The sequence below is a fragment of the Lolium perenne genome, chromosome 4 (genome assembly GCF_019359855.2).
Source record: "Lolium perenne isolate Kyuss_39 chromosome 4, Kyuss_2.0, whole genome shotgun sequence".
In the NCBI taxonomy this organism is placed as follows: Eukaryota; Viridiplantae; Streptophyta; class Magnoliopsida; order Poales; family Poaceae; genus Lolium; species Lolium perenne.
In genome coordinates, this window is record NC_067247.2 from 221,185,357 (window position 1) to 221,195,165 (window position 9,809).

The following is a 9,809-nucleotide window of genomic DNA, read 5'->3' on the forward strand; positions in this document are numbered from 1 at the left end:
GGAAACATTGCTGGTCGATGGAGAGGTGTCGGTGGTGATGCTGGCGATGATCTCCTCCAATTCCCCGTCCCGGCGGAGTGCCAGAACGGAGTTTCTGGTCCCGAGACGGAGTTTCGCGATGTGGCGGCGTTCTGGATGGTTTCTGGCGACTTCGACTTCCCGTCTCACGTTTTTAGATCGAAACCCTTAAGTAGTCGAGAGGAGGGCGTCAGAGGCCAGCCGAGGGGGCCACACGCTAGGGCGGCGCGCCCCCCCCCTCCAGGCCGCGCCGGCCTAGTGTCTGGGGGGCCTGGGCCTCCCCCAGGTCTGCCCTTCTGGCTCCGTGATTCTTCTGGAAAAATAGGCCCTTCGACATAATTTCCGGGGATTTTCCTGAAAGTTGAATTTCTGCACAAAAACGAGACACCAGAGCAATTCTGCTGAAAACAACGTTAGTCCATGTTAGTTGTATCCAAAATACACAAATTAGAGGCAAAACAATAGAAAAAGTGTTCGGGAAAGTAGATCCGTTTTGGACGTATCAGGAGGCGATCTTCAGAATCCCCCGAGATGGGATTGGCGGCGGCGTCTCAGTAACTTTTCTCGTATCGTGGCTCTCGGTACTAGGGTTTTCGCGACGGAAGGAATAAATAGGCGAAGGGGCAGAGTCGGGGGGGGGGCGCTCGAGGGGCCCACCCCATAGGCCGGCGCGGCCAGGGGCCCCACCGCGCCTTGTGGGGTGGCCGCCTCGTGGCCCCTCTTCGTCTCCTCTTCGGTGTTCTGGAAGGTTCCGTGGAAAATAAGACCGTGGGCTTTTGTTTCGTCCAATTCCGAGAATATTTCCTGTGTAGGATTTCTGAAACCAAAAACAGCAGAAAACATGAACTGGCGCTTCGGCGTCTATTTAATAGGTTAGTGCCGGAAAATGCATCAAAATGATGTAAAGTGTATATAAAACATGTGAGTATTGTCATATAACTAGCATGGACCATAAGAAATTATAGATACGTTTGAGACATATCTGTTGGAGATATGCCCAAGAGGCAATAATAAATGGTTATTATATATCTTTGTGTTTATGATAATGTTTACATACCATGCTATAATTGTATTAACCGAAACATTGATACATGTGTGTTATGTAAACAACAAGGAGTCCCTAGTAAGCCTCTTGTATAACTAGCTTGTTGATTAATAGATGATCATAGTTTCATGATCATGAACATTGGATGTTATTAATAACAAGGTTATATCATTATGTGAATGATGTAATGGACACACCCAATTAAGCGTAGCATAAGATCACGTCATTAAGTTCATTTGCTATAAGCTTTCGATACATAGTTACCTAGTCCTTTCGACCATGAGATCATATAAATCACTTATACCGGAAGGGTACTTTGATTACATCAAATGCCACTGCGTAAATGGGTGGTTATAAAGGTGGGATTAGGTATTCGGAAAGTATGAGTTGAGGCATATGGATCAACAGTGGGATTTGTCCATCCCGATGACGGATAGATATACTCTGGGCCCTCTCGGTGGAATGTCGTCTGATTAGCTTGCAAGCATGTGAATGGTTCACAAGAGATGATATACCACGGTACGAGTAAAGAGTACTTGTCTGAGACGAGGTTGAACAAGGTATAGAGATACCGATGATCAAACCTTGGACAAGTAAAATATCGTGTGACAAAGGTGATAATTCATTTCTTCTAATCAAGAGGCAATTAAAATCCGATTAGAGATGATTACTGGACATTAGAATTTGAATTTCTCATGAGTATGACACACCACATAGTGACTAGATAATATTGCAATGTCAATACTAAGTGGTGATACCCATGTACACACATTTTAGAGAAAGAGAGATGCACAATGCATATCACTCCCCCAAAATGGGATGTTCCATTAATCACTCAAAGAGAGCCAAATAAGATATCATCAAGATGCATTAGGCTCAAAACAATACACAAGTATATGATGAGTCAAACAAACATACTTGAATACACAAGATAGGCAAGTAAGACTCAACACATACAAACACATATTTGATACAAAACCAAACATGCAAAGGGGCAAGTAACTTACAATAAATATGAAGAGTTGAAGTATAAGTTACCGCAAAGAGGAACATTGGATATAAGATATAGATGATGATCCATATGACTTGGCTTAGTCAAAATATAGTATATGAAGATCCCTAATTTCTTCAAGAGGTAGCCAAGTCTCCAATTCCCTCCACATGCACCTATTGATCAAGTTTGAGCTTGTTTGTCCCCATCCAAGTTGGGTCCTAATAGGTTAGTCACAATAGGCTTGGCAACCCAAATGGTTCTTTTCTTAAAACCACTTTGAGTTCCAATAAAACTTGGCAAACACATTGCCATCCTTATCCTTCCCTAGAGAATAATCATCATCAACAATTATAGGGCTAGATAAGGTACCACTTAAGCATGAAGAAGCAAGGTGCCCCTTCTCACGGCATAAGTAGCAAGTGTTCCCCTTTATCTTCTTTAGTGATTTCTTCTCTTGGGGAACTTTATCTTGATTCTTCTTGGGAAGTGGCCTATCTTCAACTTGAGGACGAGCATGAGCTTTACCATGACCTTGTGGCCGTTTCCCTTGTTGTTTCTCACTCAAGTGCTTCTTCTTCTTCAATGGGCATGATCTAACATGATGCCCTTCAACCTTGCACTTGAAGCAAACCAACTTGGCCGGATCCTTGACTTTGTCTTGGCCCTTCTTCTTGTTGCTCTTGGACTTGTTCTTGTTATTGGAGTTGAATCCAAGTCCACTCTTGTCATTGGGGGATTGTTGCACACTTAGCATCTTGTCAAGTGCTGATTTCCCTTCATGACGCTTTTCCAAGTCTTTCTTCAAAGAAAGGACTTGGGCCTCGAGCTCTTTGATTTCCTCTACATGGTTAGTAGAAATACAAGTACTAGAGGAAGTAGAAGCTTTATTGTTAGAGAAACAAGGCAAAGCAAGTAATCCAACACAAGGTGTGTCACTAGTTTGACTAGATGGATTACAAGGACTAGCACATGGCAATATAGCATTTGTAGTAGAGATTGTGCTAATGTCCACATGAGGCTCACAAGATGTTACTTTAGTGATACTAACCTCATTAGCTAACTTTAGCCCATCATAGGAAATTAGAAGATCATCATGAGAGCCCGAGAGATTTTTATGACTTTCTTCCAATTCCCTATAATTGCTAGTTAGCAACTTAAGTTGAGCCCTTAGCTCAACATTCTCCTTTAAGATAGATGCTTCACAAGAAGTAGAGTTAGTAGCACAAGCATCAACAATAGTTTTCTCATTTTCATGCATATAGGATTCAATTTTTTGTGTAAGCATAAAATTAGTATGCTTCTCATCTTTTATCTCATGCTTGAGGAGATTGAATCTCATTCTCCCATTTTCAACATGGGACTCCAACTCTACTATGGTTTCCTTGTATTTATTTAAGGTTTCCATAGAGTGTTCGAGATTAGCACGAGCTTCCTTATTACCATGAAGAGAAGCATATACCATCCCCATATCATGCAACAAAGTATTATATTCTTCATCATTATCATCATCATCACTCTCATTGTTAGAGGATGTGTTAGGAGTCAAAGTAGGAGATACCTTTGATCCATTTGCCATAAGGCACATGTGCATAGATGAAGATGAAGATATTCTTGAATCCCCATTTAAAATTGTGTCTTGATCCATAGAGTGTTCAGTTTCCTCTACACTGTTAGTCAACAAACAACTAGAGGAGATAGAAACATTTTGATTATGGAAGTAAGACAAGGCAAGCATATCATCATGAGATCTATGTAAGCAATTAACACATGATATGCAAGGACTATCAACACAAGCATGTAGATTATTTTTAGTGCTATATGTGTTTAAGTCCAAAGAGGAAATATTGCAATGGGATAGAGATGAAGAATCATCACTATTGAGCACAATATCAATATTGCAATTTTCCTCACCACTCACCATATCATTACCTTGTGTATTGCAACACATTGGTGAAGTGGAAGAAGATGATATATCATCACGGACGGAGGTGGAAGCAACTTGGAGCTCTTAATGATGTGAGGGGAAAGTGAGCTCCTCGGAGACACCACCGACCAAATAAGAAATGGATCCACCAAACATTTCCTTAAGCTTGGTCCACATCTCATGAGACGATTTTCGCTTTATATATATCAAGAACCTATGAAAATCTGGCCTCAAGGAGAATACAAGCTCATTAGATACTTGAGCTTCAAGATGTAATTTTTTCTCATCCTCTAAAGATAGATTTTGAGGATCCATTGGAGGAGAAAAACCTACATCTAGAAATCGCTCTATATTTGTACACGAGGTCCGAAGATTACAAAGCAAGCAATTTCTCCATAAAATATAATTTGTGCCATCAAAGATAATTGTGTCATTGTGCACTATATTACTAGCCGACATCTTTACTCTCAAGGCGGTGAAGCCTTAAACAAGGAGAGACCTTGCTCTGATACCAATTGAAAGATCGAGATGTCGCCTAGAGGGGGGGGGGGTGAATAGGCAATTAAAAACTCTTATGGATTTGTCTTGTAAGAATACAGAATTAAACTAACGTTTAGTTTACAAGCACAAACCCTAATATGCTAAGCTCAACTAAGTGTAACAATAACAACTAGAGATAAGCAAGACAGGCAGAAGATATATGTAGCACAAGTGATAGCAAGATATATGTACTTCAAGCACGATGGCTATCACAAGGAAAGAGAGCTCGGGTATAGAAATAACCGAGGCATGCGGAGACGAGGATGTATTCCCGTGTTCCCTTCCTTTGCAAGAAGGTACGTCACGTTTGGAGGAGTGGAGGTCCACAAAGGATTCCCCCGCGCCACGAAGGCTCACTCTTTTCTCCGAACCACACCCATGAAGGATAATTGCCCTTTCCTTATGGTTAGCTTTTCCTCCGCTCCGGAGATGGCAATCTCCACAACCACTTCACAAGCTCCACGAAGGAGAAGCCCGGGCCTCTTCAGAATCTTCTTGAAGAGATTACAGGAGCACCAACCGCCAAGCCAACTAGGAGGTCTCCCTCCAAGAGTAACAAGCTCATGGTCTCTCACTCGAACTAATCGTGGTGGAGAGCTCAACACTATGCAATGATGCAAAGCAAGAACACTAGAGGTGTTCAAGTCCTTCACACTCAAATCCAACCCAAGCAACAAATGCTAAGATGAGATTGGAGAGGAAGAATAATGGGGAAAGTCAACAAAAGACTCCAAGATCTAGATCCCAAGAGTTCCCCTCACTTAGAGGAGAAATGGATTGGTGGAGGTTGTAGATCTAGATCTCCTCTCTTAGGTCCCTCAAGAATGAGCAAGAATCATGGGAGGGAAGGGAGAGGAAGCAAGCTCAAGAGGTTCAACAATGGTGGTCAAAAACGTGCTCAAGAACCCTAGAAACTGTTGGGGAAGAAGCCCCTTTTATAGCCAAAAAAATATGACCGTTTGGGGCAGATCTGGGAGTTTTTCGTGCAGCCTGGCGTGAGAGCAGGTCGACCGGGCCAGGGACCGGGCCGCCTGGCGGGAAAGCCGATCAGACCAGGCCAGGGACCGGGCGCCCCTGAAAGCCCCCTGGAAACCGTCCGGTTGGCACCGGTGTGGGAGCCGGTCTGTGCTGGACGAGCCGGTGAGACAGCCGGCGCCACCGGGCCAAACATGAAAACTTGGTTTACAAAAACCATGATAACTTTTGCATCCGGACTCCGATTTCGATGATCTTGGGCTTGTTGGAATGAGAACAACAAGCCCTACAACTTTATGCATAGAAAAATCATTGTCCACCCACGGAGTAAAAATCATAAGATGAATGTTTGACCTATCTATAAAAGATACACCGGTAAAACCTCCAAGCTTGAAAACGCAATAGAAGATGCATATGGATTCCGTTTTCGATGAACTTGGGCTTGTTGTAAAGCTAGCAACAAGCTCAAGAACCTCACACAGAGAAACACCAAGAAGCAATAAGATTTATGGAATGCAAAGCATGCAAAGTGTTGAGCTCTGTAAGATGATGTGATCAAGTTACCCAACCGAAATCCCCTCTTGATAGTGCGGCTATGTATCCTATAACCCGGTCTCCCAACAACCACCTTGAGACCGGTAAAAGGAAAACCTAGCAAGGCCATACCTTTGCCTTGCGCATCCCGCTTGATCTTGATGATAGCTCTTCAAGCTCCACTCAAGCCGGAATGGCTCACTTGATCATTGTTGCTTCGTGAAGACTCACAAATGCTCCCCCATACACCATGATGGGAAAGCTCCATTGATGCACATCTTCATATGTCCATTATCACCAAAATGGACGGCAAGCTTCAAGCATATGATCCTCTTGAGATGCTCAGTCTTGAACTTGCCCAACTCAACCTTGATGACGATCACCACTTGACGTCATCCTCTCATGGGCTATATGAGATCTCACTTTTGATGCATGCCCATGGAAAGATACCTAACCCACATAGACAACACAAGGGAACATATATGATGGGTTAGTTCATGAAGAATAATTGACACGGCTTACCCTACCACATGACTTCTCGTGGCACATTCTTCATGCTTCATGTGTTGACCAAACTTGAATCTATTCTTCACTCTTTGTATTGGTCAACCTTGTATCTTCTCATGCTCTATCATACTATCTTGAGGGGTATATAGAATTCTTCATTTGCTTGCATGCTCTAAATCTTAGTCAACCATAGCTCAACTTATGAGACTGTCACATCCCAAAATTTTCAAATTTTGGAATGTGAAAATAAATAAAATAGGAAGCTTGTTTGCTTGTCTTGGATTGAAAATCCACAAGGAATTAAAAGTTTTTGAAAAATATATATAATTACTTCTCAAAGCGGTTTTTTCTTTTAATTTTGTTTTCAAACCAAGGCTAAACTTTGGTCTTCAAGATTTTCATTTGGGAAAGAAAAATCCCTAACGACCCTAGTTTCCAATTTTTTTTTTCAAATAGCCATAAAGACAAAATATGCCAAAGGGGAATTTTGATAATTTCAATATTCCAAAAATACTCCCAAATAGTCATACTTGACAAAGAGGTATTTTAAAATAATTTAGAAAATTAATGCGGAGTCCTAGAAATCCTATTTTGGAAAATATGCATAAAAAGACCCTATGCGTCTGCATGTAACATTTCAAAAATTTCGTATTATATTTTGAAATAAAAAAATAGTGCCAAACCATTGTATTCTTTTAATAATCTTGACAAAGATAGTTTAATTACAAATTTCTCATTTTGTTTGAATGGTTTTTGAATCAGTTTGGTATTTGAAATTGTATCCAATTGAATAAAACTAGAAAAGGAAAAAAAGGGCAATCCGGCCCATTTGCTGGCCCATCTAGGCCGACCGCGCCAGCTCAACCTGGTCGTCTTCTTCACCCTTCACGTACGCATACGAGCGTTAACATCTCCATGACAGTCAAAGCTTTCCTCCCTTCTCCCCTCAAATCTAGCTAACGTTTCTTGTCGACTTCAACACGAGAATTACTCAGTACTAAATGAGGAATCCGTTCAGGGAAATTATTTCCCACTTCATGGCCTTAATTTGTCAAACCGTCCAGGTGCACCGAATGCCACCCGACGGCATAGACCTCCCGATCTCCCACCTCAGTCCATTCCGGGAAGATCTGAGCGCGTCACTTTGAGCCTCTCCTCCTCCTCCCTCATTTTCGTTCTCAAAGTTTCTTGAGAGGAGATCTGTACAACCCATGCCGACCATGCCCATCGCAGCCCAAATTCGAGTTCATCGCTGGATCCTATCGATCTCGGTGATCGTCTCGTGGATTCCCTGTACCAATAGACTCCCCTCATCAATATCAACCTCTATGGCAAGGTGCTGGATCATATGGTCGCTGTTGGCCGCGACATCATGTGAGTTCATCTTGACGGTACGACATACCTGTATTCCCATACCTCGATTCCTTTCAACAGTGTACTCTCCTCACCGTCGTCTATCTCCAGGACATGATGGTGCAGCATTTCGTCGCCAAAGTTCCGCCTCGGTCGCTGCAGTTTTCGCCAATTCCAGCGACACCGTAAGCACCCATCATCACCTATCGGTCTCCTCTTAATCCCCGTGTTTTTGTTCACCACCTGAAACCTCTTCTCTTGATTTAACGCGTAGCAAAACGATGCTAGCGCCAACCTTTGAAGGTGACCGTCGACGGCCGCCTCTCGCCACTGTCCCAGGAAGCGCACGACGGCACAAAGAGCAACATCGGACTCGCCGCGTCGTGCTGAACCTCGTATACCACCTCGTCATGCACTTTCCTGGAGGAGCAGCGGAGCATCGCCGATAACTGCCGCCGGAGTGCAGAACTACCACGAGCAAGCGTCGCTATGTAAGTCGTCGACGTTAGGATCTTCTGATGTGCTGAACCAGTGAAACTATAGTCTATTAGATCTTGATCTAATGGTTGTCATTAGATCACAAAACCGGTCCAACATATCATGCCCTGCCACGTTTCTGTTTCTCTCTGTTGTTCTCTCACGTGAACAGCAATCGATCGATCAGTTCGTGTACGTGCATTGTGCTAGCTAGCTCATGTAAATAAACTTCGAAATTCCGTATCTTTCGATCTATAGCTTTGTTTTAGATGATTCTTTTTGCCTTAGATTCGTAATTAATTTTTCTACAACTTTCGTGTAGAAAGTTTTTCCATCCGAGAAACTTGTTCGCACAACTTTTCGGACACCACTAGAATTCTAACCGCGTATTGTAAAATTCATACCATGAGTTCTACACGTCGATTTTCGACAAACTTTATACCGTTGGAATCAGTAAAATGCCTAGATCATTCTGGATATTTTGCATATCGGATTCACACACTTTGTTTTCGTGGTATTTCTATGGTCCGCAATATAGTTCTTCCACTATGCAAATCAATTAGACGCATTCACCATGTTCCATGATCACATCTCTTCACAACATATTATCTTAGTCCACATTATTCAAATAGCGATTGAGTTATTTGAGTAAATTTTCATATCACTAGTTCCTATCTAATCTTTTTTCCTTGTGTCATTGGTGAGTGCTGTCACACTCTCCATAATGGTATGTTGCTTTACGCCATATGAGACTCATATGATTCTATCACATGAATCATTCCAATTATTCATTCCGGTGTAGCAAACAACCCTTGATCATATGCCTTGTCAATCTTTTCCTCCTAAGCATTTGACTTGGATAACCTTTTTCTTTCAAAGTACGTGACCCTTCCAATCTATCAAACCATATCTTGCAAGCCAAAACTCATGCCACACCTTAGTACCATAGAGCGTTTTCCAAATTGATTGTCTTGATTGTATTATGTTGTTATGGATTATGTGTTTATTTTGTGCTATTTTTATCTTATAGTTCGTATGGAGAGCGACATGTTTTGTTGAAAGAAAAGATAACGCTCATCAACTACCAAAAAGGCAAGTGACACACCCTCACAAATGTCCTAGATTTTATTCATGCACCGTACTGATTTTTGTAGTATGTCTAGGGTATATGCTTTGCTTTTGTAATCCCAGTAGATAGCTACTTCCACCTGACTATATTTTGTCGCCATTGAATTTAGTTGATGCTTAGCTATGCTATGAAAATGTTTTAGTAGTGGTTATGGAAAAACAACTAAATTCAATGAACTACCTGGGTGGAATGTGGCTTGGATTGGATTATGTTGAGTGGTTACACCGGAGTCATATCTATGGCGGTCGTGTGTATCACACTTGTGGACTGCCACCCAGGAACAAAGAGATAATAGACAACCTTGCTCATTAGC

The 9,809-nt window shown here is 42.1% G+C and overlaps 1 long non-coding RNA gene across 1 annotated transcript; it reads left to right on the forward strand.

Moving 5' to 3' along the window:
- Nucleotides 1-7,496: 7,496 nt before the first annotated feature.
- LOC127348846 (uncharacterized) lies at nt 7,497-8,532 on the forward strand. The gene is made up of 3 exons (XR_007879979.2): nt 7,497-7,928; nt 8,002-8,075; nt 8,165-8,532. It is a non-coding gene; the product is annotated as an uncharacterized lncRNA (long non-coding RNA).
- The last annotated feature ends 1,277 nt before the right edge of the window (nt 8,533-9,809 follow it).